Genomic DNA, 13,598 nt, shown 5'->3' with positions numbered 1-13,598 from the left:
AAATCCTCCTCTGAATTTGCTCACCAGAATTCAGGGAGTTTTCCTGCAAAAGATCAACCTGGAAAGAGCCCTTAAATCAATCCAGCTGGGCAAAGGTGCTGAAGGCCCCAGGCTGCAGAAACAGCTCTCTGAAGAGACAAAGCCATTGTGGGGCCCCAGTGCTGTCCTGAGATGGGAAAAGCGTCCAGGCAGAGGAGGAGCCTGGCAGCCCCACTAGGAAGGCCCAAGTCCTCAGCTGCCCTCAGGAGCGCGCTCCTCAGCAGCTGGAGCGAATCCAAGCTCAACGAGCATTCGCTGAAACGTGTGAGGAGTGCAAAAATTATTATCAAATAAAACCAAAACATGTCAATTATATCTCAATAAAACTGGAAAAAACAAAACAGAGCTCCTTTGCGCATGGAAGAGAAGGAAACATTTTATACTTTAAAGATTAAAGAGGAGCTTCTCAGACTACCATCCTTTGCCAATGCCGAGTTTCTTCCGTAGTTTGGACCTGCCTGTAAACATGTGCACGCTCACACGTGAATCTGCACACTCCTATAGAATTTTCTGTCACACTGGCCTTGCTCCAGAGGTGGTGTATGTGTTTTTTGGTTTTGTGTCTTTTCCTTTCTTTGATTGTTTTAATTCCTTTTTTTTTTTTAAACAAAAACAAGAGGAAAACAGATGGGGGAAGAGAATTGCCAGAAGGAAGATGGCCCCAGAGGGTCAGAGAAGGGATGGGCCAGACCTGCTGTCTCCCTCTTGCTTGGCCCCACCTACTAGCATCTAAAAAGGTTTAAAAAAAAAAAAGGATGATGAGGGGAAAAAAAACCTCAACAGTCCTCCTGGTCCTCTCACTCTAAAATATCTTGAAAGTGGATAGCAGAGATGAAAAGTCAGCTGAGACCTCAAGGAGGAGCAGGAAGACTGTAACTCCAGAAAGAGGAATCAAACTTGACAGCGGTTGGTGGGTTAGTTTCCTGGGGACAATTGCTCAGAATAAGCCAAAAAGAAAGAGAGAGAAGGGGGTGGGGGGAAAGGTTTTGATTTCTCTTCATGAGATAGCTTCCCTTTTTTTCCTTTCTTGACAGGACATTGCCAGGAAACAGGGCTGCAGTGTAAATTGTTAAATTAGCACGTTCCTAATTTCCATTAAGACTTAATTTACCATAGGTAGGAAAGAGGGAAATCCTTAAAGCAATTAATTTAACCTAATTGTATAGAAATACACTTATGATTTGTTAAAATATGGTATAATGATAAAGAACAAATTAGAATTAGGTTCTAATAAGGCTACAGCTTATCCATGAGAGGAACAAGAGCCACATATCCAAATGAAAGACCAAAGACAGTCCCTTGCTGTAAACTAGTATTAAATTTTTCATTGCCATCCTAGCTAATAAACACCCTTTCTTAGCAACGGAGGAGGGCACAGCCTTCCAGTCTTCCCTCTACTAGTTAACATTAGAAAGGGAGTATATATAACCTTCCCAAATCCTGAAAATAAATCATTTTGTACTTTAATAAGGAACCACTTGTTTAAAGAAACCAGCCTTGAAATTACATAGGCAGTAAATTTGCAGTCTTTCTCGAATTCATCTGTAGCCGTATTTTGTTTTCAAAGATGACACTAACCCCTGCCACCCTCTCAGACCTGGGGTTGGGGGTTAGACCACGTTTCCGCAGGGTGACTTTGCATCTGCTTTCTTCATCTGATCCTTTCATTAAATATCTGATGGACCCACTTGTTTTGATGTCAAAATTGCGCCTTTCTGGGGCCCACCTGGTGGCGCAAGCAGATAAGTGCGTGAGCTCCACTGCGGTGGCCCGGAGGTCACCGGTTTGGATCCCTGGCGTGCATGGTCGCACTGCTTGGCAAGCCATGCTGTGGCTGTGTCCTATATAAAGTGGAGGAATATGGGCACGGATGTTAGCCCAGAGCCAGACTTCCTCAGCCAAAAAAAAGAGGAGGATTGGCAGATGTTAGCACAGGGCTGATCTCCTCACAAAAAAAAAAAAAAAAAGCGCCTTTCACCATCCACCGTGCATTCACATAATTTTTAAATACATAAATCACCAGAGTATTTTTTTTAAACATTAAACAGACATTACATCACAATTACTATTTTAAACCATGGGGGTAGGGGGACCAGCCTAACAGACAACCATTGAATCGTTGCTTGCATCCTGCCAGTCGAGGCGGGTGGAGTTCTACACACTGGGCCATCTCTTGACTCTACCCTGACTCTGGCCTTGGAATCATTAACAGAAGTGTGTCAGCTGCTTTCAACAACCCAGAGTTCAGAATAGCAGCAAGTCAGGTGATATAATGTAAGCTCTAGTCATCTAGAACTTTATAGACTACAGTAGGGAAAATATGAAAGGTAAAAGTCAATATCCAGCTTTGGTAGTTAAATGTAGTTCAGAGTTCAGCTAGGCTTGCATCCCAGTTCCGCCACACTTAACTGTGTGACCTTGGGCAAGTGACTTGACCTCTCTGTGCCTCAGATTGCTCATGCATTTAACGGGACTGATTCAGGTACCTAGCCCATCAAGGTTAAATGAGCTACTAAATGTACAGTACTTAATTAAGTACCAATCACATGTAAGTGCTCAAGCACACATTTAAATATTAGCTTTTTATCACTATTATCAGTATTCAGCAGAGTGGTTTGCAGACTGCCTGCCTCCCCACTTAAGTTTGTCGTTGCCTAATCACTACCCTTCACTGGACCTCAGCTCCTCACACAAACAGTTACATGCTACTTCCGCTCCAGAACAGAGTGGCAGTCTCCCCTCCTGTCACTCTCAGCTCAAGACCCCACGGTGGCTGCCTGTGGCCGCCATGTTTAAGCTAAGCTCTCAGCCTGGGTTTTCTAAAATGAAACGTGTGTCTTTCATAATAAAGGGGCAAAAAATTATAAAAGTTGTTTTTAAATATAGCAGAAAATCAAAAGATATATATATCAGTGCATAGTTAAGCCTGGCCGGCCTCTTATTCCAAATGCTCTCTGATTTTGTAGCTGGCTCTATGCCATTTGAGTTATCCCTGTCAGCCTCACCCTGACCTTCACTCATTCCACCTGCTCCCAGCTTTAAGGGCTCCCTCTTACCTAAAAAAGTTCACTCAGACTGCTTAACCAGAGCGTCAAGGACCTTTCTGCTCAGTCCCAAATCTCCCTTTCCATTAGCTTCCACACAAGCCCTGTCCACCACCCACATCCACCTGATTCAACGGCTTATGACCCGTTATGCTTTCTGCCCTGCTCTGGCTGTTTCAACTCAGCCTCTCCCCCACTCCCAGGGCTTTCACTGAGAGAGGGGCGTCTATTGCCCCTCCCCTAGAGTCTGGGCTGGCTCCTGGCTACTTTGACCAATAGAATATGGCAGAAGTGATGCTACGCCAGTTCTCGGCTCAGCCTTTAAGAGAACTGGCGGCTTCCACCTTGGTCTCTGATAGACTGAGCCACCATGTAAGACTTGGAGAGTCCCTGAGTCTCCATGGACAGGGAAAGGGACCCATTTGAGCCCAGCCTCCCAGCCGTCCCCACTAAGGTGCCGGGCATGTGAGTGAAGCCATCTCGGAACCTCCAGACTATCTCAGCCTGAATGCTACCGAGTTGGTGCCATAGGGCATCACATAGCTGAGCCAGCCTGATTTCCTAATCCACAAAATTGTGAAATATAATGAAATAGTTGTTGTTTTAGGCCACTACATTTTGGGATCTTTTGTTACACAGCAATAAATAATTGGGACACTTGCACGCCAGCCTACCCTATGTTCTCTTGCCAGAATGTCCCTAAGGTTCCTCTTTCTTTTCTTAAAATATCTTTATTGAGGTATCATTGACATACAAAAAACAAACTACACACATTTAAAGGGTACAATTTGATAAGTTTTGATATATGGATTCCCCTATAAAACCATCACCAAAAACCAAGAGAATAAATATATCCATCAGCCCCAAAAGTTTTCTTGGGCGCCTTGAGAATTCCTCCATTCAACCCCTCCCTAGGCAACCACTCATCTACTTTCTGTCACTATAGATCAGTTTGCATTTTCTAGAGTTTTATATAAATGGAACCATAGAATATGTATTCTTTTGTACATAAGAACATACTTTTTGGGGCGTGGGGATCTGGCTTTCATTCAGCGTAATTAGACAAATTAGACACTTTGATATTAATCCATATTGCCGTGTGTACCAGTAATTCATTTCTTCTTATTGCTGAGTAGTATTTTCATTGTATAGATACGCTACAATCTGTTGATCCATTCACCTGTTAATGGTCGTTTGGGTCGTTTTCAAATTTTGGCTATTACAAATAAGGGTGCTGAGGGGCCGGCCCAGTGCTTAGCGGTTAAGTGCTCGCGCTCCGCTGTTGGCAGCCCGGGTTCGGATCCCGGGCGCGCACCAACGCACCGCTTCTCTGGCCATGCTGAGGCCACATCCCACATACAGCAACTAGAAGGATGTGCAGCTATGACATACAACTATCTACTGGCGTATTGGGGGGAAAAAGATAAATAAATATAATTAAAAAAAATAAGTGTGCTATGAACATTCATATACAAGTCTTTATATGGACAAATATATCTTTTCTCTGGGGAAAATACCTATGAGTAGAATGGCTGGATCATATGGTAGGTGTATGTTAACTTTGCAAGGAACTACAAAATGGTTTTAAATAGTGGTTGTACCATTTTACATTTCTACCAGCAGTGTGTGAGAATTCAGTCTTGTCCACATGCTCACCAAAACTTTGTATGGTCAGTTTTGTTTTTTATTTAGTTTTAGCCATTCTAATAGGTGTGTGGTAATATCTCACTGTGGTTTTAATTTGCTTGTCCCTAATGTCTAATAATGTTGAGCTTCTTTCATGTGTTTATTTGCAAATCACAGATCTGCTTTGGTGAAGTGTTTGGTCAAAGCTTTTGCCTTTTTTTAATGTGTTGTTTGTTTTCTTATTATTGAGTGTTTTCTTATTATTTGAGAGTCCTTTATATATTTTGGATATAAATGCTTTATCAGATACATGCTTTGCAAAGATTTTTCTCCCAGTAACTTGTGTTTTCATTCTCTTTTGAATGAATTTTAAATTTTGATGAAGTTCAGTTTATCAATTTATTCTTTTATGGATTGTGCTTTTGGTGTTGTATCTAAAAACATCTTTCTCTAGGTCTTATTTTCCTTTTCTATAAAATTGGGATAAAAGTAGATCCTAGCTTTCTGGATAATTATGAGGATTAAATGAGATAATGCTTTTAAAGCATTTAGCTCAGAGCTTGGTACATGGTAAAGCTCAGGAAATGATAGTGATCTATGTTATTATTACTAATAATATGTTTTCCCTGTAAACGCTTGGACTGTGTATCATCTGAAAAGTCCTAACCCTCCATCTCCATCCATCTAAATCCACCTATCCTCTAAAGGCTGACTCAAAGTCTGTTGCTTTTCCAGAACCCTGGGTCAGAAGTCATTTCTCCTTCTTGCCACCTCCCACCCCCATTATACTTTAGCTGTTAACTCTGTCCTGAAATTGAACACTTTCACCTGTTGGGGTAGATTGTAGTAGTAGTGGTCCCCACGTTGTTCATGCATCCCTGTATCATGTCTTTTGATAGTGCCCTCTCACAATGACTGAGATGGCCATGTGATTTGCCTTGGCCAGTGGAACAGTAGCAAATGTGACCTAAGCAGACACCTGAATGTATTTGAGCATATGGAGCTTGTCCTCTTGCTGCTCTTGAAGCCCTGTGACCACCTGGGCCAACCTGATGGAGGATGAGAGACTTGTGGCCCAGCTACCCCCTTCACCCCACTGACAGCCCGCCAACAAATGGACATGTGAGCGAGGCCATGCAGGAACAGCCAACCTCCAGCCTACCTGCCAACTGACCAGAGGAGTGACTTCCCCAAGGCAATACAGTGAGGGAAGGAGGCAATAGGTGAATTCACTCAATGAATATTTTTTGAGCACCTCTATGCACCAGGCTTTGGGAATGGAGCAGTGAACCAAACAGTCCCTCCCTTGAAGGGGAAGACAGACAGCACAGGCAAATGAATGTGGAGTGTATGGATGGGCTTCTCATCATCAGTGCTATAAAGCAAAGCTGGGTCCAGGGGAAGAGAGTGATGGGCGTGGGGTGCTGTTTTAGATGGAGAGATCAAGGAAGGCCTCTCTGAGGAGGTGACATCTAAGCAGAGACCAGAATGAGGTGAGTGAAATAGCCATGCAGAGATCTAGGGAAGGAGAGCAACAGGCAGTGGGAACTGCAGATGAAAGACCCCAGGGTGGGAATATGAGAGACTTGTTTGAGAAACAGCAGTGTTGCGTTGCCACTGCTGTAAAACGCAGTGAACAAGGAGGAAACTGGTGGAAAATAAGGTCGGAAATGAAGTCCGGGGCCTGATTATGTAGGGCCTCACAAGTCAAAGTTAGAACTTTGGATTTCATTCTGGGTGATGGGAAGCCAATAGAGGGTTACCGTCAAAGGAGTCACATGATCTGATTTATGTTTTAGAAAGATCATTTTGGCTACTGTGCAGAGAATAGATGGTGGGGGGTAGCTAGAAGGGAAAGAGTGAAATCACAGAGGCAGATAGATGCTGGTTATGGCTTGGATCAGAGTGGTAGCAGTGGAGGTCATGAGGGGTGGTGGAGTTCAAGACACTGTATTCTATGGACTCTAAGACCCCACTGATTGTATGATACACTATGACTGTTCTAAAACAGAGCCCCAAATTCTTTGACACTCCTCTTTTTTTTTTTTGTTGGTGAGGTAGATCAGCCCTGAGCTAACATCCTATGCCAATCCTCCTCTTTTTGCCAAGGAAGATTGGCCCTGGGCTAACATCTGTGCCCATCTTCCTCTACTTTATATAGGATGCCGCCACAGCAGGGCTTGACAAGCCGTGCGTTGGTGCACGCCCGGGATCCGAAACTTTGAACCCTCGGGCCACCGAAGCGGAGCATGCGCACCCCATTGCTGCGCCACCAGGCCAGACCCTGACACTCCTCTTGTGGAGAAGTTGCTGGTCTATGTGTCTTCCCCTAGAATCTGGGTGGGCTCATGACTGCTTCAAGCAACAGAGTACAGTGAAGTGATGCTATGTGACTTCAGAGGCTAAGACATAAAAGACCATGCAAATTCTGCCTTGTTCACTGGGACTCTCACCCTGGGAACGCTGAGCTGCCATAATAGGGAGGCCATGTGGAAAACCCACATGAAGTCCCAAGAATGTACAGATGATAGATAGGTAGGTAGGTAGATAGACAGATGTCCAGTGAGCTTCAACTATTCATGTCATCCCAACCAAGGAACCAGAAATGTGAGTGAAGTTGTCTCCAGATGATTCTAGCCTCAAATTCTTAGAGTCACCCTGACCATTCAACTCTTCCCAGCTGAGATTTCACACATCCTGAAGCTGACACAAGCCACCTCTGCTGTGCCTTTTCTGAATTCCAGACTCACACAATCTATGAGCATAGTACAATGGTGGTTGTTTTATGCAACTAAATTTTGGAGTGGTTTGTTAAGCAGCAACAGATAACTGGAGCATATACTATTATTACCCACCACCGCTAAAAAACCACTACCAGTTTAATATTCTGTACCATCAATCCCAGTTTCAGAAACATTACCATATGAAAAAATGTGCCTCTTGTTTTTTTTTTCCTGCTAAGGAAGATTTACCCTGAGCTAACATCTGTGTCAGTCTTCCTCTATTTTTTAGTATGTGGGCCGCCAGCACAGTATGGCTGCCAGCAGAGCAGTGTAGGTCTGTGCCTGGGAACCAAACCTGGGCCGCCGAAGCAGAGCGTGCTAAACCTAACTGCTAGGCCACTGGGGCTTGCCCCAAAATGTGCCCCTTCAAATTGATGAAACACACTACATTTTGGGGGTTCTCTGGTTTTTAAAAGTTTTTTTATAAAAAATTTTATTCCACTTATTTAAACTAAACAAGCAAAACAGTTCACTCATTTCTCCTACCCGCCGCCACCCCCTGCCTCTTGCAACCATCAATCTATTCTCTGTATCTATGAGCTTGTATTTTTTTTTGTAAATTCCATCCATGTAAAATTGATCATATGGTATTTGTGTTTCTCTCTCTGTCTTGTCTCACTTAGCGTGATGCTTTCAAGGTCCATCCATGTTGTCGCAAATGGCAAGACTTCATTCTTTGTTTATGGCTGAATAATACTCCATTGTATATACCACAATTTCTTTTTTTTTTTTTTTAATTTTTTGTTTATTTCAGTAACTGGTTTATAACATTGTAAAAATTTCAGGTGTACATCATTGTACTTCTATTTCTGCATAGAATATACCACAATTTCTTTATCTATTCATCCATCTGTAGACATTTAAGTTGTTTCCATATCTTTTTTTTTTTTTTTTGCTGAGGAAGATTAGCCCTGAGCTAACATCTGTTGCCAATTTTCCTCTTTTTTTGCTTAAGGATCATTAGCCTTGAGATAACATCTGTGCCACTCTTCCTCCACTCTATATGTGGGTCACCGCCACAGCATGGCTGACAAGTGCTGTAGGTCCGTGCCCAGGATCTGAACCCACAAACCCAGGTCACCAAAGTGAAGTGCAGTGAACTCAACCACTACGCCACAGGGCCAGCCCCAGGTTGTTTCCATATCTTGGCTATTGTAAATAATGATGCAATGAACATGGTGGTGCAGATATCTTTTTGAATTAATGTTTTCATATCGTTCAGATAAATACCCAGAAGTGGAATTGCTAGATCATATGATAGTCCTATTTTTAATTTTTTGAAGAACCTCTATACTGTTTTCCATAGTGGCTGCACCAATTTACATTCCCACCAGCAGTGCACAACAGTTCCCTTTTCTCCACATCCTCGCCCACACTTGTTATTTCTTGTCTTTTTGATAATAGCCATTCTGACAGATGTGAGGTGATGTCTCATTGTGGTATTGATTTGCATTTCCTTGATGATTAGTGAGGTTGAGCATCTTTTCATGTACCTGTTAGCCATCTGTATGTCTTCTATGGAAAAAATGTCTATTCAGATTGCCCATTTTTTAATCGAATTTTTTTTTGTTTGCTATTGTTTGTTTGTTTGTTTTTGTGAGGAGGACTAGCCCTGAGCTAACATCCGATGCCAATCCTCCCCTTTTTGCTGAGGAAGATTGGCCCTGGGATAACATCTGTGCCCATCTTCCTCTACTTTATATGGGACGCTGCCACAGTATGGCTTGACAAACAGTGCATCAGTCTGCAGCAGGGATCCGAACCCACGAACCCCGGGCTGCCGAAGCGGAGAGCGCGAACTTAACCACTACACCACTGGGCTGGCCCCTTGAGTTAATTTTTATGTATGGTGTAAGGTGGTGGTCCACTTTCATTCTTTTGCCTGTGGCTGTCCAGTTTTCCCAACACCATTTATTTATTGAAGAGACTGTCCTTTTCTCATTGTATATTCTTGGCTCATTTGTCACAAATTTTGTTGTTGTTAGTGCCATGGAGTCAATTCCAACTGCTAGCGACCCTGTGTACAGCAGAGTGGAACCCTGCCCAATCTTTTTGCGCCATCCTCTCACCTTTCGGCGCTGTAGCAGACAACGCTCTACTACTATTCATGGCCAATTTTTTTGGAAGTGGGTGCCAGGTCCTTCTTCCTAGTCTGTCTTAATCTGGAAGCTTTGCTAAAACCTGTCCACCATAGGTGACCCTGCTGATATTTGAAATACTGGTGGCATAGCTTTCAGCATCACAGCAACATGCAGCGACCACCGTATGACAACTGACAGATGGGTGATGTGGTTCCCTGACCTGAAAACAAACCCAGGCTGCAGCAGTGAGAGTGCCAAATCCTAACCACTAGACCACTAGGGCTGGCTCTTGTCATAAATTAACTGATCATTTATGTGTGGGTTTATTTCTGGGTTCTCTATTCTGTTCCATTGATGTACGTGTCTGTTTTTATGGCAATACCATGCCGTTTTGATTACCATAGCTTTGTAATATAGTTTGGAATCAGGGAGCATGATGCGTCCAGCTTTGTTCTTTCTCAAGATTACTTTGGCTACACTGTATTTTGAAAATAGAAGAAAAAAAAAAAAAAAAGAAAGTAGAGCCAGTAAGATTTGCTGATGGATTGGATGAGAGAAAGATAAAAGTCAAGACGTAGGCATGGGGGTGACTCCAAAGTTTTTGGCCTGAGAGGTTGGAAAAATGGTGGTACCATTTTCTTTTTTTATTTTTGCTGAGGAAGATTTACCCTGAGCTAACATCTGTGCCCATCTTCCTCTATTTTGCATGTGGGTCACCTCCACAGCATGGGCGCCAACGAGTGGTATAGGTCTGTGCCTGGGATCCAAACCCAGGCTGCCAAAGTGGAGTGGGCTAAGCTTAACCACTAGACCACCGGGCTGGCCCCCTAGTGGTACCATTTTCTGAGTTGCAGAATGCTGGGAAATTGAATGAGTTTATGCTGATACTGGTACCAGGAGGACTGTGCAGTTTACGTGGAAAAGTCCCGACTGGGCTGCTTCTGGGTCTGTGTGCCTTCAGATCTGTTCCTTGCCCTCCCCTGCTCTGTGCTGTATAACGGAGGGGCTGATCCTCACAGCTGATCTTCTCAGGTTCCCGAGTCAGTTGGCTCCTGCCTGGGTTTGGCCAGTCGGAGGCTGGCAGTTGATTACAGAGTGGGAAGAAGGGAAAAGCCAGCATATTTCTCCCCTTCTCTCTCTGGCATGGGTGGCAACTCCAGTCTCCAGCTGTGGCTGCGTCACTTCCACGGCTTCAGCTCCAGGCCTGTTGTGGCTTCAGCTTCCAGCAGGTGACCCCTGGGTCCTGGTAACATCATCCCTTCCTTTGACCCTCCAGCCGAGGAGTGGCAGCAGCTTCCTGCTCTAGCTGACCTCTGGATTCCATCACCTGTCCAACCAAATCTCTCCATTAAATTCCTCTGTTGTAAATATGTAAAGTCACTCCTGTTTTCTTGAGTTGGCCCTGACCATGGGACTCTAGGCTGAGGACTGACGTGAAAGCACACAGGCTCAGGTGAGAGGCAAACACCTTGCACAACCCCACCTTGTGCAGACTCCCGGGCTCCAGTCTGTTTACCAGCCCCTCACCTTGGGATTTGCTCATTCTTGACCTCTGTGCTTTTGTACCAGCCGTTCCCTCCGACTGTGTGTAGTACATGGTTTAACGCATCCGTGGCAATCTCCTCTTCAAATCCCAGCTCTGAAAACCTGGCCTCCTCTAAGCTTTTCAGCAATGACTCACGTGTCCAGCCTCCAGCCTATTGCCATTGCTCAATGCACACTTGCTGAAATATTGCCCATTAGTTGCATACTGCCTTCTCCCTCTGTGCTTTGGCAGACTGTCTCCTTTACCACTGCTCACAACTCTCTTTTACTGGAAAACATCTACTCAGCCTTCAAAACCCACTTCAAGTGTCCCATCTGGGGAGTAAGTCATTTTGGGTAGGTTCCCTCCCCAGACTGAGACAAAAACTCCCACATTCATACTGCCATCTTGGTTCCTGTCAAACCACACTACAGTAATTTGACACGTCTGTCTCCCATATAAAACTGCCAGCTCCTTGGAGGTGGGGGCTGGATCACAAACTCTGGTCCGGGCACTAGTGGCCCTCAGTGACTCTTCATTGCATGCTTGCTGCTGGATGCATGGATGACCAGGGGTTGTCAATGATTGCAAGCAAGTGCATTAGGTCTTCCCAGGATGGTTACAAGCTTCTCCGAGAGGGGTTCCTAATTCTTGTGCAGCCTGCTCGCACCTATCTTAGGAATTACCAGGCAGGAGGAAACCAACAAATGTTGGCATCAGACACGAATATTTTGTTTATTTCCCTACATACTACCTTTTTTTGTTTCTTTTTTTAGCTTTTATCTCTTCTTAAGTTTCTTTAGGGGCCAGCCCGGTGGCATGGCATTAGGTTTGTGCATTCTGCTTCAGCGGCCCCGGGTTCGCAGGTTCAGATCCTGGGCACGGACCTACTCACTGCTCATCAAGCCATGCTGAGGTGGTATCCCATATAGAAGAGTTATAACTCTACAACTATGATACCCAACTATGTACTGGGGCTTTGAGGAGAAAAAAGAAAAAAGAGGAAGATTGGTAACAGATGTTAGTGCAGGGGCCAATCTTTCTAAAAAAAAAAAGTTTATTTAGTTTTACTTATTTTTATTTTTGTTTACTTCACATTTTGAATTTTTTTTTTGCTGAGGAAGATTCACGCTGAGCTAACATCTGTTGCCAATCTTGCTCTTTTTCTATGTGAGCCACCACCACTGCAGCACAGCCACTGACAGGTGAGTGGTGTAGGTCTGCACCTGGGAACCGAACCTGGGCCGCCGAAGCAGAGTGCGCCGAACTCAACCACCAGACCCTCTTGGCTGGTCCTGAAATAATTTTAAGTGTAGAGAAAAATTACAATAATAATACAAAGAACTCCCATATATCCTTCACCCAGAGTACATAAATGTTTACATTTTTTCCCCATTTGTATTATCACTCCCCCACCCTCCCCCAAACATATGCATATATTATTATATACATATAATATGTATATATTACATGTACATATGATATGTGTATATTACATGTAGATAAAATATGTATATATTACTTGTACATAATATGTATGTATCATATATGTGTGTATATATATGTGTGTGTGTGTACACATGTATATATACATATAAAATTGTTTTCCTGAACCGTTTGCGAGGGGATATGATGCCCTTCTGTTCCTAATCACTTCCTTGGGCATTTGCTAAGAATACAAACAGTATCTTATATAACCAAAGTACAGTTATCTAAATCAGGAAATTTAGCATTGATACAATACCATTATCTAATCCACAGACTGTATTCACATTTCACCAGTTGTCGCAATAATGTCCTTTCTGGGCACATTTGTTTTTCCCCTCCCAGGACCCGGTCCGGGATCTCATGCTGCCTTCAGGAGTCCTGTCTCCCCAGCCCCCTTTAATCTGGGACAGATTCCCAGGCCTCCTTTGTCTGTCAGGACCCTGACATTTTGAAGCGCCCAGGCAGTTGTTTTGTTTCCTTGCAGGTTTCAGAATGCCCCCTAAGATTTTACCTCTCACCATGTTGTTACCAAACCCTCTTCTCGTCCAGACTCAGGGGAGGGACTCTTTGCAGAGCCTTGTAAAACCTTAAATAAACTACATGAACAAATTCCACTTTGACCACTATCTTGTTAAAATTCCTTAAAAAAGTTAACTCGTTGGGCCCAAAGTACCTTAACAAAAGCCAGGCTGTACTTCTCCTGGTATCCGCTGTTCCTCAAAGGGTTTTATGTGCTGTTTAATGATTTTTCACAAATAGTTTTTCTTGCCCTTAAAGTCGGATTAATTGAATTTTAATTCAGGAGGATCACCTTCTAAAAAAAAGGAACATTGGCTATGCAGGTTGAGTTAGGGCCGCTAGACCTAATTAAGGCCTTTTTCAAGCAGAGTGGGATTTTGAAGGGTGGAAAATCCAAGCGTACAACATCCAAACTCACCTCTATTTTGGATCATAGTGAAAAAATCCCCTTCTCCTTCTCCGCAAAGGAAAACCCGGATGGCCTATGAAGGGA

Source organism: Diceros bicornis, chromosome 2, assembly GCF_020826845.1.
Source record: "Diceros bicornis minor isolate mBicDic1 chromosome 2, mDicBic1.mat.cur, whole genome shotgun sequence".
NCBI classification, from domain to species: domain Eukaryota; kingdom Metazoa; phylum Chordata; class Mammalia; order Perissodactyla; family Rhinocerotidae; genus Diceros; species Diceros bicornis.
The sequence above is the reverse complement of the archived record's forward strand: the minus strand, read 5'-3'. Positions refer to the sequence as shown.